Genomic DNA, 15,713 nt, shown 5'->3' with positions numbered 1-15,713 from the left:
GTTTTGTTTTTTTAATATTTGGGTTTTTTGTTAGTTCACCAAGAAGAGTTTTAAAATCCTGTCTTGCTAAATGGCTTTTTTAGATGTATACAAAGCTCAGTTTTTTCTCATGTGTTATTTTCTCAGAATGATTTTTCTCATTTTTTTTCTTGCACTGTCACCCAGGCTGGAGTGCAGTGGCACAGTCTTGGCTCACTGCATCCTCCACCTCCCAGGTTCAAACGATTGTCCTGCCTCAGCCTCCCAAGTAGCTAGGATTACAGGTGCCTGCTACTGTGCCCAGCTTATTTTTGTATTTTTAGTAGAGATGGGGTTTCACCATTTTGGCCAGGCTGTCCTCAAACTCCTGACCTTGTGATCCACCTGCCTCAGCCTTCCAAAGTGCTGGGATTACAGGCTTGAGCCACCATGCTGGGCCTCCTCATTTCTATATCATATTAAAAAAAATTCAGGCCAGGCATGGTGGCTCATACCTGTAATCCCAGCACTTTAGGAGGCCAAGGTGGCCGGATCACGAGGTCAAGAGATCAAGACCATTTGGCCAACATGGTGAAACGCCATCTCTACTAAAAATACAAAAATTAGTGGTGGCACACGCCTGTAGTCCCAGTGTGGGAGGCTGAGGCAGGAGAATCGCTTGAACCAGCAAGGCGGAGGCTGCAGTGAGCTGGGATCACACCACTGCACTCCAGCCTGGGTGACAGAGTGAGACTCCATCTCAAATTCTATATTCTTTCTATGTTGCCTTGGCAACATAGAAAGACCCTGTCTCTATAATATATGTTTAATAATATATATATTTTCTCTCTCTGTGTGTATACACACACACACACACACACACACACACACACACACACACACACACACACATATATATTTTTTTTAGTTAGCCACATGTGGTGGCACATGCTGTGAACCCAGCTACTTGGGAAGCTGAGGTAGTAGGATCCCTTGAGCCAGGAGTTCAAGGCTGCAGTGAGCTCTGATCTCCACTACACTCCAGCCTGGGTGACAGAGTGAGACCCTGTCTCAAAAAACCAAAAACCATGGTTTTACAAGATATGAACATTAGAGAAAAGTAGGATAGAAATATAAAGGAACTCTCTATACTATCAATTTTTCGGTAAATTAAAAATTATCCCCCCAAAAAGTTTATCTAAAAAGTTAGATACTAAAGGCAGAATGTTTGAGGCTAGATAAGGATACTATGAACTGTATTAGCTAGCAATTGCTGCATAACAAAATAACTCCGTAAAGTTAGTGGCATAAAACGACAAACATCTATTATGTCATAGTTTCTGTGGGTCAGAAACCTGGGCAAGGCCTGAGTCCTCTGGCTCAGGGTCACTCACTAACATGCTGCCATCAAGGTTTTGGCTGGTACTGCAGTCACCTGCAAGCTCATTGAGGAAGGACCCACGAGGGCCACTCATGTGACTCTCAGCAGGCCTCAGGTCCTGGCGAGGTATTGGCTGAAGACATCAGTTCTTTGTGGAATGTGGGCCTCTCCACTGGGCAGTTCCCAGCATGGTGGCTGGCTTTCCAGAGTGTGTTGCCAAGAGAGGGAGAAGGGGGGAGAGAGAGAGCACGTCGTGAGGGTGCAAGCCTGAGGAAGAAGACAACAGAATCACAGTGTATTTGTAACCTAGTCTGAGAAGCGACATCCTATCACTTTTGACATATTCCCTCCATCAGAAGCCAGGTTACTAGGTCCAGTCCACACTCCAGGGGAGGGAGTGGCGCAGGGCATGAATACCAGCAGTGGGGGACCCAGGAGACCACAGAAGAGGCTGCCTGGCAAGTGAACACACCCATTTATACCATCTCCCGCACTGAAATGAGCGGTGCTGATTAAGAGCACAGGCTCCGGAATCACGGAGATTGGGTTTGTGCTCCTGCTTGGAAATGTCAGTTAGATGATCTTGGATTATTTAATTCTTCTCTTTGTTTCTTCATCAGCAAAATGAGAATGATGACGATAAATTACTGACCTCAAAGGGCTGTTTGGGAGCTAATTCATACAAAATGCTTAGCAAGTGTCTAGCACAAAATAAGAGCTCAATGATGAGGATAAGCTGTTATCATCATTACTACCACCACCACCTGATCCGTAATTCAGACTCATGCTGAATAGCCGTGGCATTGCAGGCAAGTTACTTGACTTTTCCATGCATCTGTTTCCTCATGTATAAATTGGGGAAATACTACCTACCCTTCAGAGCTATTGGGAGGGATGGGGGGTGATCACGTGTTTGGCCCTCAGTCACTGTGACTTGTTACTTTTAATGGGAGTTCAGTCTGCTTAGCATAAACTTACTGCCCTTTTTGGCTAAGGCACATCTGTTTTTGTTTGCTCTTCTATGAAATGAGGACAGCAATCCTTAATTATTCTGCTTTTCATGGCTTTCTAACCTATTAATTCCTATTTATGCATATAGAAGGAAAAAAACCACGTGGGAAATCCATAATGGAAGATACATCAAAATCATATTTACGGTCTTAGATATGTTCTTTGAAGCAGGGTTATGTTCTTCGATTTTATTTTGGTCATCATTGGAAGTTTTTATTCTTCATGCACATAGCAAATGAAAATGCAGAGAAACTATGAAAAGTGGAGGCTACAGCCTAGAAGGAAGATTTGCCACAGACCCCTACACAAGGATAGCTCACATGGAACCTAAGAATGGAGTGTACACAGCACGTCTTGTTCTCGTCTACCGTTCCTCCCAGGGGCAAGGAGGAACGGTAGACCAGCCTTGCAGAGAAGCCTAGTAGGTAATCAGTCATCAGAGTGTAATGCAGGAAGTGCTGTCAAGCTCTGAAGGGGCACAGAGAAGAAAGCCCTTGCCAGGGCTCTAAGCCTTGATGTGGAAGGCAGAGGAGGGCTTTACTAGACAAGTTTACACCTGAGCCAGGAGCTGCAGGCTGGAGGTCCCTAGCTGATGATGGTCCCTGGGGACTGAAGTCCCTAGATGATGAGGAGGATGAGGAGAGGGGAGAGTGGGCAGAGGAAACAGCACAGACACAGGCTGAGAAATGCCAAGGTACCTGAGTGTCGGCAGCAAGCAGCTGGGTGAGCACAGAAAACAGGCCCCGGGAAGCACAGCCAGGAGGTGGTGATATAGGCAGGCGTGACGTCATGAAGGGTCTGGTACCTGGTTGCGACACTTAAAAGAGTTCAGCTAAAAGTGAGGGACAAAGAGCAAGGTCATGTAGTTAAACAATTTTTTTTTAAGACGTCCAGGCTGGAGTGCAATGATGCGATCATGGCTCACTGCAGCCTCAGCCAACCTCTTAGGCTCAAGCAGCCTCCTGCCCCAGCCTCCCGAGTAGCTGGGATTAAAGGCACCAGCCATAGCACCCAGCTCACATGTGTATTTTACAAAGATTAACTGGTGGCTGCAGCAAAGCTAGACTCATGGTGAGGAGCAGAGAAAGGGGTGGATTCTAAAGAGCTAACTGGGAGAGAACAGCAACAAGTTGTGCTGAGTGTGGATGTGGGTGAGGGAGAAGGAAGAGGCCACAGACCTAAGGTATTCACAGCTTTCTCCTGGGGCAGAGCAGGGAGAGCTGGCTTTGGGGAGGGGACAAGGTGGATGGCTTTGGCTGTATGCCTATGTTCCATTATTGGAACACTAAGCATGTGAGATTTATGTCCTACTGTTCAAGGTCATTGCCAAGGCCTGATGGCAAAAATTCAAAAAATTGCAACCTCAGGTGTAAATGGGTTAAACTGAGGTAAGTTTAGAAGAGCAGGCTAAAATATTATATTTAGGAGCCACTAAAAATGTAAAAAGCAAGAGGTCTCAAAAAATATCCCAGGCTAGAGCTCTGGTTTGAGGGAAGTGAACACACAGGGATGTATTTGGAACCAGGGAAGTAAATAAGATCACTCAGAAAACAGCAAATATGTAAGAAGGCAAAAGACAGTTTTGGGAAAGTAATAAGCATAGGACAGAAAAGATGTGGTGGGATGATCCTGATTCTCGTTGGATTTGCTGGTAGAATGTTTTGGCTACAAACTGCATGCCTTAGCCCCGAGGAGAAAACGCCTTTTCCAGACAAGTGACAGGCAGGAGGGAAAAGGAGGGAGGCGGTGTGAGAGGTGGGGAAAGCTTAAGAAGGGTAGATGGATATTATCTCTTGATCGTGAGGCCAGCGGCTTTTCCAGGCCAGCAAGAAAACAAGGACAAGGCCTGAATTCCACCAGGTGCCCCTGCTGTTCTCCAGGAGACCAAAAGGAGACAGCAGGTGGCAGCAGGCGGCAAAGTCTGCACAGGACCTGTGCTGGGAGCTGCACTCGGGCCCCGGAGAAGGAGCGGCCGAGATGGCTCATTCCTAAGCCCTTTTTTTTAATGCCTCCTAGTAGACCTAGAAAACTCCGTATTGTTTTCAGGCTAAGGACTTCACTTGTAGTGAGGTTGTGTCAGTCCGTTTTGTGCTGCTAGATACCCGAGACTGGGTAATTTATATAGGAAAGAGGTTTATTTGGCTCCCGGTTCTGCAGGCCGTACAAGCATGGCACCGGCATCAGCTCAGCTCCTGGTGCGGTCTCGGGACATTTTATTCATGGTGGAAGGCGGGGAGGTAAACAGGGTGTCACATGGTGAGAGAGGGAGCAAGAAACAGCGAGAGAAAGGAAGGAGGTGCCAGCTCTTACTGAGTCTCACTCTTGTCCCCCAGGCTGGAATGCAGTGGTGCCATCTCGGCTCACTGCAACCTCCACCTCCTGGGTTCAAGCAATTCTCTGGCCTCAGCCTCCCACGTAGCTGGGATTACAGGCACCTGCCACAATGCCTGGCTAATTTTTTTGTATTTTTAGTAGAGACAGGGTTTTACCATGTTGGCCAGGCTGGTCTCGAACTCCTGTGGTCAGGCAATCCTCCCACCTCAGCCTCCTAAAGTGCTGGGATACAGGCAGGAGGCACCACATCCGGCCTTCAGCTCTTTTAAACAATCAGCTCCCTCTAACTGAGCAGGAACTCAGTAGTAAGGATAGCACAAGCCATTCATGAGGGATCCACTCCACGGTTCAAACACCCCCCCTGCCGGGCCCCACCTCCAGCACTGGGGATCACACTTCAACGTGAGATTGGAGAGGACAAACATCCAAACCATAGCAAAGGTATATTCTAGGATCCTAGTTCAAGTAGAACCTGCTTTCTTCGCTTTGCCCTCTAAACTGAGCTGACAGATTAGCACAGTTCTCTCTCAGCCATAGAAACCCAGTTTCTCTGGACCATTTTTCCTTATGTAAGAAAATGACCTGTTTAACCACGGAGGGAGCTCCTCAGCCCGGCAGAGAGTTCAGGGACAGTGGGTGCAGCTTCTCGGTGACAACAGAATCGACTCCCTTGCTGCTCCTTTCCCATCATCTAACGCTGTCATCGATTTTCCCAAGGAGTGTTTCTAGGTATCCGTCACCAAAACAAAACCCCCACCAATTCTGTGGAATTTCTATAAAGCGTAACCATTTGTTAGTATCATACCACATGCAATTCAGGTCAATGAAACTCAGCTTAGAAACTGGAAGAAGAAAAACCACCTTTGCATCATTGCTTTAAGTTTGTTTTCTTAGTACTTATCTGTGGCCCCAAGGGTCACCAATACATTTCCTCTCATCAGTCTGCGTCGTGGTGCTCTTCCCCAATCATTATAACCGATTTCAGATGGTGCTAGAAAATTATATTGACTCTGAACACCAAAAGAAATCAGTCATCCTCTAAGGGGTCACAGGAGGACATGAGGGTTGAGAGGGCCCAAACCTTACTAAATCCGGCATACATTTGGCCCTTTAACCCAGGCGCGATGGATTGAGTCTGTTACTATCCATTAAGTGCTGTCAGTTTATTCCACAAACAAATATAAAATGCCAATAATGAGACAACCTGTACAATTACCCTCATCCCTTGGTATCCTTAAGGGATTGGTTCCAGAAAGCCCCTTGGATACCAAAATCCACAGATGCTCAAGTCTTCGATAGAAAATGGTGTAGTATTTGCATACAACCTACACACATCCTCCTGCATATTTTAAATCCTCTCTAAATTACTTGTAATACCCAATGCATTGCAAATGCTATGCAAATAATTGTTATACTGTATTGTTAGAGAATGACAAGAAGGAAGTCTGTACATGTTCAGTACAGACGCAACTTATTTTTGGAAAACTTTTGATCACAGTTGGTTGGATCCGCTCGTGGAGACCTGACTGCCATTCGTGATATATGCCACCACTGTTGGCAGGGGTGAGGAACGGGTCAGCTACATGGGAGGCACGTTCTCACAGCCGTCCTGCTTTTGCTCTCAAATGCTTCAGAGCTGTCCCATTCATTCCTTTTGCTGCTGGCAGTGCAGTGCAGCTGGTCTCCCCCAAGAACACTGATTTCAAATGGTGCTAGACAATCACTATTTAAATCTAAACCACCATATGAAACCAGCTTCCTGAAGAAGCTTTATGGTCTATTTTTTCTTCAGAATCCTCTCTTACAATAAACCCAAGACAATCTAGAAAGGAAAAGTTGAAACCTAGTTGTGAGTTAGTGGTCTAAACAGAGCTTTGGCAAATTTCAAATAGACTGATGTCACCGAATTTGCTACTGATGGGGGAGCATGCCCGGGACTCCCCTTATTTTATTTATTTATTTTTGAGATGGAGTTTTTGCTTCTGTTGCCTAGGCTGGAGTGCAATGGTGAGATCTGGGCTCACCACAACCTCCACCTCCTGGGTTCAAGTGATTCTCCGGCCTCAGCCTTCCAAGTAGCTGAGATTACAGGCATGTGCCACCACACCTGGCTAATTTTGTATTTTCAGTAGAGACAGGGTTCCTCCACATCGGTCAGGCTGGTCTCAAACTCCCGACCTTAGGTGATTCCGGCCGCCTCGGCCTCCCAAAGTGCTGGGATTACAGGCGTGAGACACTGCGTCCGGCTCCCCTTATTCTTAAGTTGCCCAGACAAAGGTTCAGCTTCATCATTTAGAGGCAAGGGCACATGTCACCCTGTCACTTCTGGCCGCGATGACAAGGAAAATCCTTTGCTTTGGTAAAGGCAGGAGAAGCCAGAGGCATCCCATGATCAAGTACCCAGGCAGGTGGAAGACGACCAGCAGTGGTGCCGGAGAACCATCCATCAGACAAAGTAAGCAAGTGCTCAGCAGAAGCTGAAGAAAAACGTTTTCCTAAACTTATTACTTTCACCTGGAGAAAACTCTGTTTGATCCAAAAGATTACTGAGATTTTGGGGTCTAGGGAAGAAACAGACTAGCTTAGGGGCCAAGTCACATAATGGCACTAACGAGATGCTAATGCCACTTCCAGAATGCATTCCTTAGACTGCATGTGAGTTAGGGGTTTTTGTGAGCTTATCTCCTTCCTTCTACTCCAAAGGTAAGGTTTTATACTCTTAGTTCTCCTTGACAAATTATTTTTTGCAACTGTTCTAGGCATCCAAGAAGATCCTTCATGTACCCAGGACACCTACTAAAGGGTGTCCACTGTTTTTATAAATTGCTATAAAATTTTTTTGGCTGGGTGCAGTGGCTTACACCTGTAATCCTAGTGGAGGCCGAGGCGGGTGGATCACGAGGTCAGGAGTCCAAGACCAGCCTGGCCAGCATGGTGAAACTCTTTCTCTATTAAAGATACAAAAAATTAGATGGGCACAGTGGCAAGCGCCTGTTACAAATCCCAGCTACTTGGCAGGCTGAGGCAGGAGAATTGCTTGAATCCGGAAGGCGGAGGTTGCAGTGAGCCGAGATTGCACCACTGCCTGTACTCTAGCCTGGGTGATGGGGCAGGACTCTGTTTCAGGGGAAAAAAAAATGTATACATTAAATTTGAATAACAATAAAATGAATTCCCAAATTCATATTATCTAAATTCAATAACTATTCCTTTTTGCCATGTTTTGCTTTAATTATATTATCTACACAGCTAGTGCTTGACTTACGACCACGATTGGTTCCGACAGACCAGTCGTAACACGATTTGGTCTTAAGTTGAGTAGGCTATATGTACAGTACTGTGAAATGATGTTATAAAAATCTTTAAGTCATATTTCATCATAATTTTCTTTCATTATTGTTATAATTTTCTTTGTTCATTTTATGCCATTTGTATCATCTCTACACCATTTTGTTTCTTATTTTTTTACATTCGTCAGGTTTAAGTAAAACACTGCATTACCAGTACAACTGGTTTAATATCTGCAAAACATTGTGGTCATAAAGTCGAATGGTTGTAAGTTGCATAGGTCGTAAGTCGATCAATACCTGTATGTAATATACACATACATTTTTTGCTTTATTGTTTCAAAGTAAATTGACAACCACCCATACAGTGCTAACTCCTTCAAAATGTCCTTAAATAATGAGGCCATTCTATAAATGAAGACAGTCTTCTATATAACCACAGAATCTTACCATACCTGAGAAAATGAACAATTCCTTAGTACACTCAAATATCCGGTCCATATCCAACTTCTTCCACTTTCTCCAAGCAAAATGTCTTTTATAGTTTTTTCAAATCCAGATCTCATCAAGGTTGATTCACTAAGACTCTTTGGTCTCTTTTAGCATTAAAACACTACCTAACCTTTTCTTTGGTTTGTTTCATCATGACATAATGCCTTGTAAAAAAATAGGGTCTAATCCTGGCTATACCATTTACTTAGTCTGTTCCCTTGGCTCAGTTCAATAAATGAACTGAACTTGAGTTTGTTTATCCTTCTAACTTTCCTCATATATCATCCTCATCTTACAGTCTGGCTATGGGCATTAGAAGAACATCCAGGTGGGGCATGGTGGCTCATGCCCGTAATCTCAGCACTTTGGGAGGCCGAGGTGGCGTCAAACTCATGATTGACCTCGAATCATGAAGTCAGGAGTTCGAGACCAGCCTGGCCAACATGGTGAAACCCCATCTCTACTAAAAATACAAAAAATTAGCTGGGCATGGTGGCAGGCGCCTGTAATCTCAGCTACTTGGAAGGCTGAGACAGGAGAATCACTCGAACTCGGGAGGCAGAGGTTGCAGTGAGCCAAAATCACAGCACTGCACTCCATCCAACCTGGACAGCACTGCGAGACTCTGTCTCAAAACAAACAAACAAACAAAAAAGAGAACATCTAATTACCATGTGCCTGGGGTTAATGATTTCAGGTGGGTTCAGTGCTTATCTGTCAGGAGGTGCACTGCAGGCTGTTTACCTTGGGTCTGATTAACATAACATTCTTGTTCCTCATGGGCTTGGCCAGTTATTTCTTCATAAGGAGATCCCAGCACAAACTCATCCTTTAACATGGAGAAGCATCCAGGCACATACCTATTGCTGCTAGGCTAATTAAAAAAAAACACAAAAAATCTCTGTGAATAAGGGAATAGAACACCAGGGCTATGGAGATGTGTGGCAGTCATTTCATCAAAGATGTAAATAAATACCTTGTTGACTGCAATGAAAGGCACATACTTGGTGAAGTGACAGGCAGTGATACATTTCAAGTGGATAGTAAATTTAAGCACCGAAACTGGGAAAAGTGCCAGTTCAGAAGAATCACTGCAACTCTCAAATAATGGTTTCACTGTTATTCCTTTAGGGACCCCCTGCATCCTTCTGTATATGCTAATGTAATTGACAGTGTCAGTGACTGACGTACACAAGAACCAGCCAGATTATTTTCACCAGTTACAATACTCCAAAGTTGGCTTATTTTTGATAAATACCTAGTCACAGTATTTACCTACTGCCTAGAAGTTTTTTCAAATAATTGACACTTCAGTTATGGGGAAAATCTTTCCTGAAGAATGAATTTCTTTGTTATGTCTGATAAGATCATATATATCTCATACACCAAATACTCACACACACTATATATTCAACCATGCCCTTAGCAGGGACAAATATGCTAAGTGTTTTTTATATTGTCTTTATGTATGCTTCTCAAAAATTCAACAGAAGGCTGAGCGTGGTGGCTTACACCTAATCCCAGCATTTTGGGAGGCTGAGGTGGGTGGATCACTTGAAGTCAGGAGTTCAGGACCAGCCTTGCCAACATGGTGAAACCCCATCTCTACTAAAAAAAATCCAAAAAACAAACAAAAGCTGGGCATAGTGGCATATGCCTGTAATCCCAGCTATTCAGGAGGCGGAGGCAGAAGAATTACTTGAACCTGCGAGGCAGAGGTTGCAGTGAGGCAAGATTGTTCCACTGAATTCCTGTTGCAAAAAAAAAAAAAAAAAAAAAGTCCTGGTACACTAGCTCATGCCTGTAATCCCAGCACTTTGGGAAGCCAAGGTGGGTGGATCATGAGGTCAGGAGTTCAAGACCAGCCTGACCAAGAAGGTGAAACCCCATCTTGACTAAAAATATAAAAATTGGCTGGGTGTGGTGGTGCGCACCTGTAATCGCAGCCACTTGGGAGGCTGAGGCAGGAGAATTGCTTGAACTGGATGGCAGAGATTGCAGTGAGCCAAGATCACACTACTGGACTCCAGCCTGGGTGACAGAGTGAGACTCTTGTCTTGAAAAAAAAAAAAAATCAGCAGAAGAATAAAGTGTAAGATATAATATTTTGCATCTATGGGTCTTTATTTTAGAGGTTTGACAAGGTCATTTGGAATACCTTTCCAGATTGCTTTTATGTCCCTGGGGAGACAGTGGGGTACTCAGTTGGCAGGCAGTGACCACACCAGGTAGTCCTGTGTGGCAAAAGCTGAGTAGTGGCAGTCCATTGTTTTCTGTGACATGAAATGCCAGTCTGTTCTTGCAAGAGCAAACTGGCTTAAGATCACTTCCCCTGGGGCTTGAGGATTTCACAAGGAGAACTCTCTCTGAGCATGACACTTCTTTAAGAATGTAGCTTCGAAATGTTAGAGACCTCAGGACACAACAATCCCAACGTGAGTATTTAGGCTGGACTACAGATGCAGCTGTTATATAACAGACCACACTGTGATACACATCTTGAGTTGGGTCCCTGTTTTCACATAATGCAAGAGGCTAGTTTCCTGAAAATAAGTCTGCATGAAGAGACTGGCTACCGAGTTAATAGCAAAACACCCCCATGGCTCACTAGTAAGGAGATGGAAGAAAACCAGCTGATTAATGACAAGGGCTCATTCATTCTCTTTCCAGGGCATGCAAGGAAGAGAGTGAGGGCAAGTGGGAGCCGCTTATTTTGTTGACTCTTTCAGTGACATTCAGCTGCAAAGGCAACTCCACTGAGAAGGGAAGATTTCACTCAGTAAACATAAGCATGTTTCCAGTCCTCCCTCGCCTCTCATTTCCAACAATCAACTTGATTGTTCTGTATTTTTAGGCCAGGATACAGTAGGGCTGAATTTCTGTAACTCAGGATGTTCTATTTTAATCATCAGCAATTTTAAGGCATGGCAAGATCTGAAAGAAAAAAAAAAACCCATAATGACTTTCTTATACACAGAACACACACTTAAAAGTGTCAAAACTCTCCATCTTCAGGATTAAAACAATCATCTTTCAAGAACAAAATCCTTTCTCAGTGTCTCTTAGCCCACAAGCCATGAGAATGTGTCTCCATTTCAAAACCTGATCTGTGCAGTCATGCTTAGCCTGTTTCTCAGCAAGCTTTTGTCATTTTTTTCCTTCCAAATCTGATAGTGAAGCTGGAGCCTGAGATGTGAATTAATAAACCACACCAGGAACCCCTTGCATGGCAAAAGCTGCAGTACAAGTCCATTGTTTTCACTGGATGTGAAATGCCAGTCTGTTCTTGCATGAGCAAACTGGATTAAAGTAACTTCCCTTGGGGCTTGCGGATTTCACAAGGAGAGCTGCATCTGAGCAGGACACTTCTTGAAGATGTAGCTTCAAAATGTTTGGGACATTGGACACAAAAATTCCTGAATATTCAGGCTGGACTACAGGGGCAACTGGTACTGCCCTGACGAGGGGCCACACTGCTTTAAGTCCTTCGCTGTTGTCCCGTGTGCCTTGAGCGGATGTTTTCTTAGAGGAAGTGGATGAACAGGTTAATGCAGGATCTGACTGGGCTGCTTACTAACTATGTGATCCTGGGCAAATCATTTAATTTTTCTGAGCTTCGGTATCCTTATCTGGAGAGTGGAGATGCGAATTTCTATACTGCAGTGGTTGTTAGGGTCATATGGAATGCAGTCTATAAAAACAGTGGGTCACTTTTTTTTTTTGAGACAGAGTTTGGCTCTTGTTGCCCAGGCTGGAATGCAGTGGCGTGATCCTGGCTCACTGCAATCCCTGCCTCCTGGTTTCAAGCGATTCTCCTGCCTCAGGCCTCAGTCTCCTGAGTAGCTGAGATTACAGGCGCCCACCACCATGCCCAGCTAATTTTTTGTATTTTTAGTAGAGACGGGGTTTCACCATGTTGGCTAGGCTGGGTGATCTGCCCACCTCAGCCTCCCAAAGTGTTGGGATTACAGGCATGAGCCTCTGCACCCGGCCAACAGTGGGTCACTTTTAAAGCACTATGTGAATGTTTGGTGTTTTATCTGCTGGATCAGAACACTGGAGTGCTTTCGAGGGAGAAGGCTAAAATGAACTGAAAAGTGATGGGAAGGGAACTCTGAGATCACCACAGCCTCCATTTTTGGAACACTTACTCCATGGCAGACACTGTGACATGTGCTTCACATGTACTTTCTTGGCATTCACAACCACTAACACGGCTGGTGGTAGCATCTTTGTCTTTCAGAAGAGGAGGGTTAGACATTTTGAAAGAGTACATGACTTACCCTTGGTCACAGAGCTGGAATGGCAGGCCGGGACTCAAACTCCAACATGCCTGATTCCCAACCCGGGCATTCAGCTGGCGCTCTTACTGCTCGGTCCTTATCTATACCATTCAGGGCATCTTCACATGGACCTCTAAACACTCACTGGCCCCAAGTTTCAGGATTTCATCACTAAGCACATGAGGAAACCAGTAAAGCCAGCTTTGGTCCTGAGTAGTAGAAACAGCACCAAACAAGTCACCGAGAGAAAGAAGAAAAGTTGGAAATTAGTACAGTTTGGCTTGCACTGAATGGTCAGAAGACCTGGACCCTCTGCCACACTTCTGACATACAGTGTGACCTTAAGCCAGTCCCGTCTTCTGTAAAGCCTCGTTTTCCCACTAACCTTAAAGAAGTTCAAGTCAAAAAGCACAGATCACGCTTAAGATTATGACGGTGCTGAAATACTGTCACCAAATTGTAGCCCTGCAGTTTATCTTCTCAAGTTTCCTGTTTGTATGACACTGTATGGGAGGTGGGCAAATGCAGATTCCAGAGCCGGAATGCCCAGCTCTGCCACCAGCTCCTCACATGACCCTGGGCAAATCACTAACTCTCTGTGCTCAGTCTCCTCATTTGTAAAATGAGGGTAATAACTGGCCCTCGCACATACGGTTGTTGTGAGGATTACATCAGGGAAATATGATGAAGCCATTTGAACCAGCGTTAGCACAATGTAAATATTCAGTAAATGGAAGCTATGGTAATAAAAGTAATACATTAGTTTTCCATGAGCACATTATAACAGGGATGTGACTAAGAGATCGGCCACAGCTGGTAAATGGAGAGGGTGCAGAGATCTTGCTGTCACACGCTTTGCCATACAGTGACACATTCTAGAGTGACTGCAAAGCCATCTCACTAATACTAAAATCAGAAGAGAAACCACTGGACCTACAAATGGCATCCCCAACTGAATTTACTGAAATACACAATATTGAGTATTTTCAGCTGCCTTCTCCTCTTCCCATTCTAAGACCTATGGGATCTGTACCCTTGATTTTAAGCAGGAGTTCATGTTATAGACTCTTCCTGACAGTAACCTGGGAGTTGGGTGGTTAAGAGTTGAGATCAAATACTAACAACCATTTAAAAAAATGTATCGGGCTTGTCAGGCATGGTGGCTTACACCTGTAATCCCAGCATTTTGAGAGGCTGAGGCAGAGAATCACTTGGCCCAAGAGTTTGAAACCAGGGCAAAACAGGGAGACTCTGTCTCTACAAAATTTTTTTTAAAAATTAGCCAGGTGTAGTGGTGTACGCCTGTGGTTCCAGCTACTCAGGAGGCCGAGGTGGGAGGATTGCATGAGCCTGGGAGGTTGAGGCTGCATTGAGTTGTGATCACACCACTGTACTCCAGCCTGGGCAGCAGAGCAAATCCCTATTTCAAAAAAGAAAATAGAAATGTACTGAGGAATCATCCAGGGACAAAATAAAACAAAACTCCCTTGACGTTGCCTTATAAGCAGAAGCCTCTACTTACGTAGGGTGTAAAAGCAATCTGTTAACAGTTATTTTCCAGGCACAGAAATCCTCAGGAGGCATTTGTTCAGAAGATCAGCACCTGGAATGTAAATGACAGTATGAGCTCCTAGGAAATCTCCTAGATTGACAGAAGAAAAAGTGGTTTTCTCATAAGCATGTTTCTCCACCAGTTTCACCAACAGATGCATTTTTAAAAACGAGAAACAGAAAGCATCTTGTCTTTCCTGCTTAAGACACACAGGTTGGGAAAGCTCCTGTAGAGTGAGCTGCACATGCCCTCTCATGCTGGTGCTCTCGGTGCTGGAGAAGACGCAAGGTGTGGCCATCGCTAAGGAAACCATCTGCTGACATAACGCAGAGCTGCAAGGTTTGCTCAGCAAGATGTCTTAGGAAAGGAAACAGTCAGCCTATAGATCCCATCACAGAAGAAAGGCAGGCAAGGATCCTGCACAGGAGATGGGAGAAGGTTTCTGTTTTCACAACTGATTCTGCAGCCTAGTGCTGGAGCAGTCCAGGCTGCACCTGTCTTCAAGGACAGTCTGTGACTGCTTCAGAATCAAGCGGAGGGCAATTGAGAAGAATGGAAAGTGCCTTGCATTCTCTCCTACCTGGTCTAACTTTACAGACAAAATGCATCTTGAGCTGCATTGCAAGAGAGGAAGGTGTAAAAGCAATGTGTTAACAGCTACTTAGGTCGTAGAGGTCTTCATTTCTGATGACTGATTGTTCACATAAATCCTTCAGTCGTCCCCCTGATGTGACCTGCCAGGGAAGCTGGGAATGCCTTCACAGTGGCTCCCAGGGGGTGTCCTTAACAGGAGATTACATCTCAAAACACTCACATTTTACCTCGCAATAGGCTACATCACTCAGCAGTCTGATGAAGAAAGCTCTGTCCTTCAAGTTACCACCAGTTGCAGTTTCTAAGTTAATGGTTACAGCTCCACCGAGGAACCTGAACACAGCTGAGGCCATAGAGCATTCCCTGTGCTTACTGGCCAGAGGGGAGGATGTGGCCCAGATGCATGGGTCGGATTGGCAGGTGGTCTCTTTAAGCCATGCTCTTCAGCGACCAGGAAGCTCTCAAGATGATAACAAAACAGGAACAGAGTATGTTGGGAGGATTCCTGAGAGTTGAGATTAAAATCCAAGAGGATCTTGGCCAGTAAAAGAAACGATCAGAAAAAGCCATTTGATACTCTCCTACAACAGAAAAATGCATTTGAAAAATCAGGCTGAGAAGTACAGATGGGAAGGAAGAGGTACTGGGGTAAACACAACAATCAAACCAACATGAAGCTACTGAATCACACAGAATTCGGGAATATTTCAACACCATCAGAATAGCATGTTTCCAAAATTGTCTGATTATACAAATGAGGATAGAAACCAGTGTCAGACAGGAGCTCTTTCATTTTTCTTCTTCTTTTTTTTTTTTTTTTT

General features: G+C 44.7%; 1 protein-coding gene across 1 annotated transcript in view; it reads right to left on the bottom strand.

The window, feature by feature from the left end:
* Positions 1 to 963: 963 nt before the first annotated feature.
* The window catches only part of LOC108307292, a 242,332-nt gene continuing 227,582 nt past the window's right edge, over positions 964 to 15,713 (bottom strand). Inside the window, exons 6-7 of the transcript XR_005200970.1 lie at positions 14,269 to 14,349; positions 964 to 3,182 (exon numbers count right to left, since the gene is read on the bottom strand). The gene's annotated coding sequence lies outside the window, so the exon portion shown is untranslated. The remainder of the gene's footprint in view (positions 3,183 to 14,268; positions 14,350 to 15,713) is intronic.

Source organism: Cebus imitator, unplaced genomic scaffold (assembly GCF_001604975.1).
Source record: "Cebus imitator isolate Cc_AM_T3 unplaced genomic scaffold, Cebus_imitator-1.0 Scaffold77, whole genome shotgun sequence".
Taxonomy (NCBI): domain Eukaryota; kingdom Metazoa; phylum Chordata; class Mammalia; order Primates; family Cebidae; genus Cebus; species Cebus imitator.
The sequence above is the reverse complement of the archived record's forward strand: the minus strand, read 5'-3'. Positions and strand labels throughout refer to the sequence as shown.